The following is a 12683-nucleotide window of genomic DNA, read 5'->3' as shown; positions in this document are numbered from 1 at the left end:
CCCTCTGCTGGAACACTGACTTCTTTCATTTAATGCCTGCAGACTATAAAAGAGAAACCAACCCAAAAAGTTTGGTTGATTAGTCTGTGGCATTCTTTTAAACTGTTGCTTATGGCGGTCTCTGTGAGCTTCTCAGTGACATTCAGCCATCCAGGTATCCCGCCTGCAGTAGACGGAATGTGGCAATGGAACGCTGGCTGCGCGTGTCATAATAGGCTCTGAGCCTTTATATACCTGCGCACAGCAGCAGCCACCTTCAGTCTGCTGCTGGACAGCCAGCAGCAGCAGCAGCAGGAGAGGTAATTAATCAGCAACCCTCCTGCTAAGGGTAGACAGCTGCTCGTTCCACCCCCCCCCCCCCCGCCTTAATTGGTTCTCCTCCCTTCCAACGGTGTTGAGGCGGGTGGGAACAGCCGGGGGTTGAGGGTACTGTGCTAAAAGAGGTGGAGTTATGCAGATCTAAAACGCGTGGATTGCAGCAGCAGCAAGCCGAAAAGTGCAGGCATGTGAGGGATCTAGAGGTTGACAGCATGTCTTCTTAACGGGAGTCCAGGTGGCCATCTCCACAAATGGACTTTTCAGAATCCTTGGGGGGCACCGTAGTCGGAAACCAATTCTGGTTATCGCTTCTCGGCCTTTTGGCTAAGATCAAGTGTAGTATCTGTTCTTATCAGTTTAATATCTGATACGTCCCCTATCTGGGGACCATATATTAAATGGATTTTTAGAACAGGGAGATGGAAAAAGAGCTTGCTCTGTCCACTCCACGCATTGACCTGGTATTGCAGTATCTCCAGGACCGGTGCACCCCTTCTTTAATGCAGTTTCTAAAATCAGAAAGAATTGAATTCAATGCTTTTTGTTCATTTTGCTTGTTTGTCGGATTTTGGGATGGACTCTTTGGCTTTGCTTTTCTTCTCCTCATTGGATTTTTCATGTTAAAAGTTGCAGAAGCCAGATGACAAGCTCATTTTGGTTCAACTTCAGCAACTGTGCATTGCATTGCCATGTAATGTAATGTAATGCAATGCTATCTATCTAGCTCTCCCTCTATACTTCCTTTTGGATAAACAGACATATTAGGCAAGCATTTTGGAGCTTTCACCTAAATAACTACAGGTGGTGAGATAAGCTGCACAATATAATTGACCTTTCAGTATATTGTTGCACACACACCATCTATTTAGCAAATGCCCTTGTTATCAACAGCAGCCTTTTAAACTCACCTGAGCTAACAGGTATGTGAGCTGGTTACTCTGCTGCGCTTAAAATTTCTTTTTTGGTTTGCTACAATGCCTTTTCTGAAACGTTGTCTCCCTCTGCTGGAACACTGACTTCTTTCATTTAATGCCTGCAGACTATAAAAGAGAAACCAACCCAAAAAGTTTGGTTGATTAGTCTGTGGCATTCTTTTAAACTGTTGCTTATGGCGGTCTCTGTGAGCTTCTCAGTGACATTCAGCCATCCAGGTATCCCGCCTGCAGTAGACGGAATGTGGCAATGGAACGCTGGCTGCGCGTGTCATAATAGGCTCTGAGCCTTTATATACCTGCGCACAGCAGCAGCCACCTTCAGTCTGCTGCTGGACAGCCAGCAGCAGCAGCAGCAGGAGAGGTAATTAATCAGCAACCCTCCTGCTAAGGGTAGACAGCTGCTCGTTCCACCCCCCCCCCCGCCTTAATTGGTTCTCCTCCCTTCCAACGGTGTTGAGGCGGGTGGGAACAGCCGGGGGTTGAGGGTACTGTGCTAAAAGAGGTGGAGTTATGCAGATCTAAAACGCGTGGATTGCAGCAGCAGCAAGCCGAAAAGTGCAGGCATGTGAGGGATCTAGAGGTTGACAGCATGTCTTCTTAACGGGAGTCCAGGTGGCCATCTCCACAAATGGACTTTTCAGAATCCTTGGGTGGCACCGTAGTCGGAAACCAATTCTGGTTATCGCTTCTCGGCCTTTTGGCTAAGATCAAGTGTAGTATCTGTTCTTATCAGTTTAATATCTGATACGTCCCCTATCTGGGGACCATATATTAAATGGATTTTTAGAACAGGGAGATGGAAAAAGAGCTTGCTCTGTCCACTCCACGCATTGACCTGGTATTGCAGTATCTCCAGGACCGGTGCACCCCTTCTTTAATGCAGTTTCTAAAATCAGAAAGAATTGAATTCAATGCTTTTTGTTCATTTTGCTTGTTTGTCGGATTTTGGGATGGACTCTTTGGCTTTGCTTTTCTTCTCCTCATTGGATTTTTCATGTTAAAAGTTGCAGAAGCCAGATGACAAGCTCATTTTGGTTCAACTTCAGCAACTGTGCATTGCATTGCCATGTAATGTAATGTAATGCAATGCTATCTATCTAGCTCTCCCTCTATACTTCCTTTTGGATAAACAGACATATTAGGCAAGCATTTTGGAGCTTTCACCTAAATAACTACAGGTGGTGAGATAAGCTGCACAATATAATTGACCTTTCAGTATATTGTTGCACACACACCATCTATTTAGCAAATGCCCTTGTTATCAACAGCAGCCTTTTAAACTCACCTGAGCTAACAGGTATGTGAGCTGGTTACTCTGCTGCGCTTAAAATTTCTTTTTTGGTTTGCTACAATGCCTTTTCTGAAACGTTGTCTCCCTCTGCTGGAACACTGACTTCTTTCATTTAATGCCTGCAGACTATAAAAGAGAAACCAACCCAAAAAGTTTGGTTGATTAGTCTGTGGCATTCTTTTAAACTGTTGCTTATGGCGGTCTCTGTGAGCTTCTCAGTGACATTCAGCCATCCAGGTATCCCGCCTGCAGTAGACGGAATGTGGCAATGGAACGCTGGCTGCGCGTGTCATAATAGGCTCTGAGCCTTTATATACCTGTGCACAGCAGCAGCCACCTTCAGTCTGCTGCTGGACAGCCAGCAGCAGCAGCAGCAGGAGAGGTAATTAATCAGCAACCCTCCTGCTAAGGGTAGACAGCTGCTCGTTCCACCCCCCCCCCCCGCCTTAATTGGTTCTCCTCCCTTCCAACGGTGTTGAGGCGGGTGGGAACAGCCGGGGGTTGAGGGTACTGTGCTAAAAGAGGTGGAGTTATGCAGATCTAAAACGCGTGGATTGCAGCAGCAGCAAGCCGAAAAGTGCAGGCATGTGAGGGATCTTGAGGTTGACAGCATGTCTTCTTAACGGGAGTCCAGGTGGCCATCTCCACAAATGGACTTTTCAGAATCCTTGGGTGGCACCGTAGTCGGAAACCAATTCTGGTTATCGCTTCTCGGCCTTTTTGCTAAGATCAAGTGTAGTATCTGTTCTTATCAGTTTAATATCTGATACGTCCCCTATCTGGGGACCATATATTAAATGGATTTTTAGAACAGGGAGATGGAAAAAGAGCTTGCTCTGTCCACTCCACGCATTGACCTGGTATTGCAGTATCTCCAGGACCGGTGCACCCCTTCTTTAATGCAGTTTCTAAAATCAGAAAGAATTGAATTCAATGCTTTTTGTTCATTTTGCTTGTTTGTCGGATTTTGGGATGGACTCTTTGGCTTTGCTTTTCTTCTCCTCATTGGATTTTTCATGTTAAAAGTTGCAGAAGCCAGATGACAAGCTCATTTTGGTTCAACTTCAGCAACTGTGCATTGCATTGCCATGTAATGTAATGTAATGCAATGCTATCTATCTAGCTCTCCCTCTATACTTCCTTTTGGATAAACAGACATATTAGGCAAGCATTTTGGAGCTTTCACCTAAATAACTACAGGTGGTGAGATAAGCTGCACAATATAATTGACCTTTCAGCATATTGTTGCACACACACCATCTATTTAGCAAATGCCCTTGTTATCAACAGCAGCCTTTTAAACTCACCTGAGCTAACAGGTATGTGAGCTGGTTACTCTGCTGCGCTTAAAATTTCTTTTTTGGTTTGCTACAATGCCTTTTCTGAAACGTTGTCTCCCTCTGCTGGAACACTGACTTCTTTCATTTAATGCCTGCAGACTATAAAAGAGAAACCAACCCAAAAAGTTTGGTTGATTAGTCTGTGGCATTCTTTTAAACTGTTGCTTATGGCGGTCTCTGTGAGCTTCTCAGTGACATTCAGCCATCCAGGTATCCCGCCTGCAGTAGACGGAATGTGGCAATGGAACGCTGGCTGCGCGTGTCATAATAGGCTCTGAGCCTTTATATACCTGCGCACAGCAGCAGCCACCTTCAGTCTGCTGCTGGACAGCCAGCAGCAGCAGCAGCAGGAGAGGTAATTAATCAGCAACCCTCCTGCTAAGGGTAGACAGCTGCTCGTTCCACCCCCCCCCCCCCGCCTTAATTGGTTCTCCTCCCTTCCAACGGTGTTGAGGCGGGTGGGAACAGCCGGGGGTTGAGGGTACTGTGCTAAAAGAGGTGGAGTTATGCAGATCTAAAACGCGTGGATTGCAGCAGCAGCAAGCCGAAAAGTGCAGGCATGTGAGGGATCTAGAGGTTGACAGCATGTCTTCTTAACGGGAGTCCAGGTGGCCATCTCCACAAATGGACTTTTCAGAATCCTTGGGTGGCACCGTAGTCGGAAACCAATTCTGGTTATCGCTTCTCGGCCTTTTGGCTAAGATCAAGTGTAGTATCTGTTCTTATCAGTTTAATATCTGATACGTCCCCTATCTGGGGACCATATATTAAATGGATTTTTAGAACAGGGAGATGGAAAAAGAGCTTGCTCTGTCCACTCCACGCATTGACCTGGTATTGCAGTATCTCCAGGACCGGTGCACCCCTTCTTTAATGCAGTTTCTAAAATCAGAAAGAATTGAATTCAATGCTTTTTGTTCATTTTGCTTGTTTGTCGGATTTTGGGATGGCCTCTTTGGCTTTGCTTTTCTTCTCCTCATTGGATTTTTCATGTTAAAAGTTGCAGAAGCCAGATGACAAGCTCATTTTGGTTCAACTTCAGCAACTGTGCATTGCATTGCCATGTAATGTAATGTAATGCAATGCTATCTATCTAGCTCTCCCTCTATACTTCCTTTTGGATAAACAGACATATTAGGCAAGCATTTTGGAGCTTTCACCTAAATAACTACAGGTGGTGAGATAAGCTGCACAATATAATTGACCTTTCAGTATATTGTTGCACACACACCATCTATTTAGCAAATGCCCTTGTTATCAACAGCAGCCTTTTAAACTCACCTGAGCTAACAGGTATGTGAGCTGGTTACTCTGCTGCGCTTAAAATTTCTTTTTTGGTTTGCTACAATGCCTTTTCTGAAACGTTGTCTCCCTCTGCTGGAACACTGACTTCTTTCATTTAATGCCTGCAGACTATAAAAGAGAAACCAACCCAAAAAGTTTGGTTGATTAGTCTGTGGCATTCTTTTAAACTGTTGCTTATGGCGGTCTCTGTGAGCTTCTCAGTGACATTCAGCCATCCAGGTATCCCGCCTGCAGTAGACGGAATGTGGCAATGGAACGCTGGCTGCGCGTGTCATAATAGGCTCTGAGCCTTTATATACCTGCGCACAGCAGCAGCCACCTTCAGTCTGCTGCTGGACAGCCAGCAGCAGCAGCAGCAGGAGAGGTAATTAATCAGCAACCCTCCTGCTAAGGGTAGACAGCTGCTCGTTCCACCCCCCCCCCCCCCCCGCCTTAATTGGTTCTCCTCCCTTCCAACGGTGTTGAGGCGGGTGGGAACAGCCGGGGGTTGAGGGTACTGTGCTAAAAGAGGTGGAGTTATGCAGATCTAAAACGCGTGGATTGCAGCAGCAGCAAGCCGAAAAGTGCAGGCATGTGAGGGATCTAGAGGTTGACAGCATGTCTTCTTAACGGGAGTCCAGGTGGCCATCTCCACAAATGGACTTTTCAGAATCCTTGGGTGGCACCGTAGTCGGAAACCAATTCTGGTTATCGCTTCTCGGCCTTTTGGCTAAGATCAAGTGTAGTATCTGTTCTTATCAGTTTAATATCTGATACGTCCCCTATCTGGGGACCATATATTAAATGGATTTTTAGAACAGGGAGATGGAAAAAGAGCTTGCTCTGTCCACTCCACGCATTGACCTGGTATTGCAGTATCTCCAGGACCGGTGCACCCCTTCTTTAATGCAGTTTCTAAAATCAGAAAGAATTGAATTCAATGCTTTTTGTTCATTTTGCTTGTTTGTCGGATTTTGGGATGGACTCTTTGGCTTTGCTTTTCTTCTCCTCATTGGATTTTTCATGTTAAAAGTTGCAGAAGCCAGATGACAAGCTCATTTTGGTTCAACTTCAGCAACTGTGCATTGCATTGCCATGTAATGTAATGTAATGCAATGCTATCTATCTAGCTCTCCCTCTATACTTCCTTTTGGATAAACAGACATATTAGGCAAGCATTTTGGAGCTTTCACCTAAATAACTACAGGTGGTGAGATAAGCTGCACAATATAATTGACCTTTCAGCATATTGTTGCACACACACCATCTATTTAGCAAATGCCCTTGTTATCAACAGCAGCCTTTTAAACTCACCTGAGCTAACAGGTATGTGAGCTGGTTACTCTGCTGCGCTTAAAATTTCTTTTTTGGTTTGCTACAATGCCTTTTCTGAAACGTTGTCTCCCTCTGCTGGAACACTGACTTCTTTCATTTAATGCCTGCAGACTATAAAAGAGAAACCAACCCAAAAAGTTTGGTTGATTAGTCTGTGGCATTCTTTTAAACTGTTGCTTATGGCGGTCTCTGTGAGCTTCTCAGTGACATTCAGCCATCCAGGTATCCCGCCTGCAGTAGACGGAATGTGGCAATGGAACGCTGGCTGCGCGTGTCATAATAGGCTCTGAGCCTTTATATACCTGCGCACAGCAGCAGCCACCTTCAGTCTGCTGCTGGACAGCCAGCAGCAGCAGCAGCAGGAGAGGTAATTAATCAGCAACCCTCCTGCTAAGGGTAGACAGCTGCTCGTTCCACCCCCCCCCCCGCCTTAATTGGTTCTCCTCCCTTCCAACGGTGTTGAGGCGGGTGGGAACAGCCGGGGGTTGAGGGTACTGTGCTAAAAGAGGTGGAGTTATGCAGATCTAAAACGCGTGGATTGCAGCAGCAGCAAGCCGAAAAGTGCAGGCATGTGAGGGATCTAGAGGTTGACAGCATGTCTTCTTAACGGGAGTCCAGGTGGCCATCTCCACAAATGGACTTTTCAGAATCCTTGGGTGGCACCGTAGTCGGAAACCAATTCTGGTTATCGCTTCTCGGCCTTTTGGCTAAGATCAAGTGTAGTATCTGTTCTTATCAGTTTAATATCTGATACGTCCCCTATCTGGGGACCATATATTAAATGGATTTTTAGAACAGGGAGATGGAAAAAGAGCTTGCTCTGTCCACTCCACGCATTGACCTGGTATTGCAGTATCTCCAGGACCGGTGCACCCCTTCTTTAATGCAGTTTCTAAAATCAGAAAGAATTGAATTCAATGCTTTTTGTTCATTTTGCTTGTTTGTCGGATTTTGGGATGGACTCTTTGGCTTTGCTTTTCTTCTCCTCATTGGATTTTTCATGTTAAAAGTTGCAGAAGCCAGATGACAAGCTCATTTTGGTTCAACTTCAGCAACTGTGCATTGCATTGCCATGTAATGTAATGTAATGCAATGCTATCTATCTAGCTCTCCCTCTATACTTCCTTTTGGATAAACAGACATATTAGGCAAGCATTTTGGAGCTTTCACCTAAATAACTACAGGTGGTGAGATAAGCTGCACAATATAATTGACCTTTCAGTATATTGTTGCACACACACCATCTATTTAGCAAATGCCCTTGTTATCAACAGCAGCCTTTTAAACTCACCTGAGCTAACAGGTATGTGAGCTGGTTACTCTGCTGCGCTTAAAATTTCTTTTTTGGTTTGCTACAATGCCTTTTCTGAAACGTTGTCTCCCTCTGCTGGAACACTGACTTCTTTCATTTAATGCCTGCAGACTATAAAAGAGAAACCAACCCAAAAAGTTTGGTTGATTAGTCTGTGGCATTCTTTTAAACTGTTGCTTATGGCGGTCTCTGTGAGCTTCTCAGTGACATTCAGCCATCCAGGTATCCCGCCTGCAGTAGACGGAATGTGGCAATGGAACGCTGGCTGCGCGTGTCATAATAGGCTCTGAGCCTTTATATACCTGCGCACAGCAGCAGCCACCTTCAGTCTGCTGCTGGACAGCCAGCAGCAGCAGCAGCAGGAGAGGTAATTAATCAGCAACCCTCCTGCTAAGGGTAGACAGCTGCTCGTTCCACCCCCCCCCCCGCCTTAATTGGTTCTCCTCCCTTCCAACGGTGTTGAGGCGGGTGGGAACAGCCGGGGGTTGAGGGTACTGTGCTAAAAGAGGTGGAGTTATGCAGATCTAAAACGCGTGGATTGCAGCAGCAGCAAGCCGAAAAGTGCAGGCATGTGAGGGATCTAGAGGTTGACAGCATGTCTTCTTAACGGGAGTCCAGGTGGCCATCTCCACAAATGGACTTTTCAGAATCCTTGGGTGGCACCGTAGTCGGAAACCAATTCTGGTTATCGCTTCTCGGCCTTTTGGCTAAGATCAAGTGTAGTATCTGTTCTTATCAGTTTAATATCTGATACGTCCCCTATCTGGGGACCATATATTAAATGGATTTTTAGAACAGGGAGATGGAAAAAGAGCTTGCTCTGTCCACTCCACGCATTGACCTGGTATTGCAGTATCTCCAGGACCGGTGCACCCCTTCTTTAATGCAGTTTCTAAAATCAGAAAGAATTGAATTCAATGCTTTTTGTTCATTTTGCTTGTTTGTCGGATTTTGGGATGGCCTCTTTGGCTTTGCTTTTCTTCTCCTCATTGGATTTTTCATGTTAAAAGTTGCAGAAGCCAGATGACAAGCTCATTTTGGTTCAACTTCAGCAACTGTGCATTGCATTGCCATGTAATGTAATGTAATGCAATGCTATCTATCTAGCTCTCCCTCTATACTTCCTTTTGGATAAACAGACATATTAGGCAAGCATTTTGGAGCTTTCACCTAAATAACTACAGGTGGTGAGATAAGCTGCACAATATAATTGACCTTTCAGTATATTGTTGCACACACACCATCTATTTAGCAAATGCCCTTGTTATCAACAGCAGCCTTTTAAACTCACCTGAGCTAACAGGTATGTGAGCTGGTTACTCTGCTGCGCTTAAAATTTCTTTTTTGGTTTGCTACAATGCCTTTTCTGAAACGTTGTCTCCCTCTGCTGGAACACTGACTTCTTTCATTTAATGCCTGCAGACTATAAAAGAGAAACCAACCCAAAAAGTTTGGTTGATTAGTCTGTGGCATTCTTTTAAACTGTTGCTTATGGCGGTCTCTGTGAGCTTCTCAGTGACATTCAGCCATCCAGGTATCCCGCCTGCAGTAGACGGAATGTGGCAATGGAACGCTGGCTGCGCGTGTCATAATAGGCTCTGAGCCTTTATATACCTGCGCACAGCAGCAGCCACCTTCAGTCTGCTGCTGGACAGCCAGCAGCAGCAGCAGCAGGAGAGGTAATTAATCAGCAACCCTCCTGCTAAGGGTAGACAGCTGCTCGTTCCACCCCCCCCCCGCCTTAATTGGTTCTCCTCCCTTCCAACGGTGTTGACGCGGGTGGGAACAGCCGGGGGTTGAGGGTACTGTGCTAAAAGAGGTGGAGTTATGCAGATCTAAAACGCGTGGATTGCAGCAGCAGCAAGCCGAAAAGTGCAGGCATGTGAGGGATCTAGAGGTTGACAGCATGTCTTCTTAACGGGAGTCCAGGTGGCCATCTCCACAAATGGACTTTTCAGAATCCTTGGGTGGCACCGTAGTCGGAAACCAATTCTGGTTATCGCTTCTCGGCCTTTTGGCTAAGATCAAGTGTAGTATCTGTTCTTATCAGTTTAATATCTGATACGTCCCCTATCTGGGGACCATATATTAAATGGATTTTTAGAACAGGGAGATGGAAAAAGAGCTTGCTCTGTCCACTCCACGCATTGACCTGGTATTGCAGTATCTCCAGGACCGGTGCACCCCTTCTTTAATGCAGTTTCTAAAATCAGAAAGAATTGAATTCAATGCTTTTTGTTCATTTTGCTTGTTTGTCGGATTTTGGGATGGACTCTTTGGCTTTGCTTTTCTTCTCCTCATTGGATTTTTCATGTTAAAAGTTGCAGAAGCCAGATGACAAGCTCATTTTGGTTCAACTTCAGCAACTGTGCATTGCATTGCCATGTAATGTAATGTAATGCAATGCTATCTATCTAGCTCTCCCTCTATACTTCCTTTTGGATAAACAGACATATTAGGCAAGCATTTTGGAGCTTTCACCTAAATAACTACAGGTGGTGAGATAAGCTGCACAATATAATTGACCTTTCAGTATATTGTTGCACACACACCATCTATTTAGCAAATGCCCTTGTTATCAACAGCAGCCTTTTAAACTCACCTGAGCTAACAGGTATGTGAGCTGGTTACTCTGCTGCGCTTAAAATTTCTTTTTTGGTTTGCTACAATGCCTTTTCTGAAACGTTGTCTCCCTCTGCTGGAACACTGACTTCTTTCATTTAATGCCTGCAGACTATAAAAGAGAAACCAACCCAAAAAGTTTGGTTGATTAGTCTGTGGCATTCTTTTAAACTGTTGCTTATGGCGGTCTCTGTGAGCTTCTCAGTGACATTCAGCCATCCAGGTATACCGCCTGCAGTAGACGGAATGTGGCAATGGAACGCTGGCTGCGCGTGTCATAATAGGCTCTGAGCCTTTATATACCTGCGCACAGCAGCAGCCACCTTCAGTCTGCTGCTGGACAGCCAGCAGCAGCAGCAGCAGGAGAGGTAATTAATCAGCAACCCTCCTGCTAAGGGTAGACAGCTGCTCGTTCCACCCCCCCCCCCGCCTTAATTGGTTCTCCTCCCTTCCAACGGTGTTGAGGCGGGTGGGAACAGCCGGGGGTTGAGGGTACTGTGCTAAAAGAGGTGGAGTTATGCAGATCTAAAACGCGTGGATTGCAGCAGCAGCAAGCCGAAAAGTGCAGGCATGTGAGGGATCTAGAGGTTGACAGCATGTCTTCTTAACGGGAGTCCAGGTGGCCATCTCCACAAATGGACTTTTCAGAATCCTTGGGTGGCACCGTAGTCGGAAACCAATTCTGGTTATCGCTTCTCGGCCTTTTGGCTAAGATCAAGTGTAGTATCTGTTCTTATCAGTTTAATATCTGATACGTCCCCTATCTGGGGACCATATTTTAAATGGATTTTTAGAACAGGGAGATGGAAAAAGTGCTTGCTCTGTCCACTCCACGCATTGACCTGGTATTGCAGTATCTCCAGGACCGGTGCACCCCTTCTTTAATGCAGTTTCTAAAATCAGAAAGAATTGAATTCAATGCTTTTTGTTCATTTTGCTTGTTTGTCGGATTTTGGGATGGACTCTTTGGCTTTGCTTTTCTTCTCCTCATTGGATTTTTCATGTTAAAAGTTGCAGAAGCCAGATGACAAGCTCATTTTGGTTCAACTTCAGCAACTGTGCATTGCATTGCCATGTAATGTAATGTAATGCAATGCTATCTATCTAGCTCTCCCTCTATACTTCCTTTTGGATAAACAGACATATTAGGCAAGCATTTTGGAGCTTTCACCTAAATAACTACAGGTGGTGAGATAAGCTGCACAATATAATTGACCTTTCAGTATATTGTTGCACACACACCATCTATTTAGCAAATGCCCTTGTTATCAACAGCAGCCTTTTAAACTCACCTGAGCTAACAGGTATGTGAGCTGGTTACTCTGCTGCGCTTAAAATTTCTTTTTTGGTTTGCTACAATGCCTTTTCTGAAACGTTGTCTCCCTCTGCTGGAACACTGACTTCTTTCATTTAATGCCTGCAGACTATAAAAGAGAAACCAACCCAAAAAGTTTGGTTGATTAGTCTGTGGCATTCTTTTAAACTGTTGCTTATGGCGGTCTCTGTGAGCTTCTCAGTGACATTCAGCCATCCAGGTATCCCGCCTGCAGTAGACGGAATGTGGCAATGGAACGCTGGCTGCGCGTGTCATAATAGGCTCTGAGCCTTTATATACCTGCGCACAGCAGCAGCCACCTTCAGTCTGCTGCTGGACAGCCAGCAGCAGCAGCAGCAGGAGAGGTAATTAATCAGCAACCCTCCTGCTAAGGGTAGACAGCTGCTCGTTCCACCCCCCCCCCGCCTTAATTGGTTCTCCTCCCTTCCAACGGTGTTGAGGCGGGTGGGAACAGCCGGGGGTTGAGGGTACTGTGCTAAAAGAGGTGGAGTTATGCAGATCTAAACCGCGTGGATTGCAGCAGCAGCAAGCCGAAAAGTGCAGGCATGTGAGGGATCTAGAGGTTGACAGCATGTCTTCTTAACGGGAGTCCAGGTGGCCATCTCCACAAATGGACTTTTCAGAATCCTTGGGTGGCACCGTAGTCGGAAACCAATTCTGGTTATCGCTTCTCGGCCTTTTGGCTAAGATCAAGTGTAGTATCTGTTCTTATCAGTTTAATATCTTATACGTCCCCTATCTGGGGACCATATATTAAATGGATTTTTAGAACAGGGAGATGGAAAAAGAGCTTGCTCTGTCCACTCCACGCATTGACCTGGTATTGCAGTATCTCCAGGACCGGTGCACCCCTTCTTTAATGCAGTTTCTAAAATCAGAAAGAATTGAATTCAATGCTTTTTGTTCATTT

The 12683-nt window shown here is 45.5% G+C and overlaps 10 non-coding genes across 10 annotated transcripts; all 10 read left to right on the top strand.

The window, feature by feature from the left end:
- Positions 1-622: 622 nt before the first annotated feature.
- LOC141210565 (U2 spliceosomal RNA) lies at positions 623-813 on the top strand. Its single transcript, XR_012280723.1, has one exon. It is a non-coding gene; the product is annotated as a U2 spliceosomal RNA (small nuclear RNA).
- A 1121-nt stretch (positions 814-1934) lies between these two features.
- LOC141210553 (U2 spliceosomal RNA) lies at positions 1935-2125 on the top strand. The gene has a single exon (XR_012280712.1). It is a non-coding gene; the product is annotated as a U2 spliceosomal RNA (small nuclear RNA).
- Positions 2126-3247: 1122 nt separating this feature from the next.
- Positions 3248-3438, top strand: LOC141210377 (U2 spliceosomal RNA). The gene has a single exon (XR_012280548.1). It is a non-coding gene; the product is annotated as a U2 spliceosomal RNA (small nuclear RNA).
- Positions 3439-4561: 1123 nt separating this feature from the next.
- On the top strand, positions 4562-4752 carry LOC141210541 (U2 spliceosomal RNA). Its single transcript, XR_012280705.1, has one exon. It is a non-coding gene; the product is annotated as a U2 spliceosomal RNA (small nuclear RNA).
- Positions 4753-5878: 1126 nt separating this feature from the next.
- On the top strand, positions 5879-6069 carry LOC141210528 (U2 spliceosomal RNA). Its single transcript, XR_012280693.1, has one exon. It is a non-coding gene; the product is annotated as a U2 spliceosomal RNA (small nuclear RNA).
- Positions 6070-7190: 1121 nt separating this feature from the next.
- Positions 7191-7381, top strand: LOC141210517 (U2 spliceosomal RNA). The gene has a single exon (XR_012280682.1). It is a non-coding gene; the product is annotated as a U2 spliceosomal RNA (small nuclear RNA).
- Positions 7382-8502: 1121 nt separating this feature from the next.
- LOC141210505 (U2 spliceosomal RNA) lies at positions 8503-8693 on the top strand. Its single transcript, XR_012280672.1, has one exon. It is a non-coding gene; the product is annotated as a U2 spliceosomal RNA (small nuclear RNA).
- A 1120-nt stretch (positions 8694-9813) lies between these two features.
- LOC141210494 (U2 spliceosomal RNA) lies at positions 9814-10004 on the top strand. The gene has a single exon (XR_012280661.1). It is a non-coding gene; the product is annotated as a U2 spliceosomal RNA (small nuclear RNA).
- Positions 10005-11125: 1121 nt separating this feature from the next.
- LOC141210181 (U2 spliceosomal RNA) lies at positions 11126-11316 on the top strand. The gene has a single exon (XR_012280357.1). It is a non-coding gene; the product is annotated as a U2 spliceosomal RNA (small nuclear RNA).
- A 1120-nt stretch (positions 11317-12436) lies between these two features.
- Positions 12437-12627, top strand: LOC141210401 (U2 spliceosomal RNA). The gene has a single exon (XR_012280570.1). It is a non-coding gene; the product is annotated as a U2 spliceosomal RNA (small nuclear RNA).
- Positions 12628-12683: the final 56 nt, after the last annotated feature.

This window comes from Phyllobates terribilis, unplaced genomic scaffold (genome assembly GCF_046119375.1).
Source record: "Phyllobates terribilis strain yellow unplaced genomic scaffold, ASM4611937v1 Scaffold_169__1_contigs__length_4117513, whole genome shotgun sequence".
NCBI classification, from domain to species: Eukaryota; Metazoa; Chordata; class Amphibia; order Anura; family Dendrobatidae; genus Phyllobates; species Phyllobates terribilis.
The sequence above is the reverse complement of the archived record's forward strand: the minus strand, read 5'-3'. Positions and strand labels throughout refer to the sequence as shown.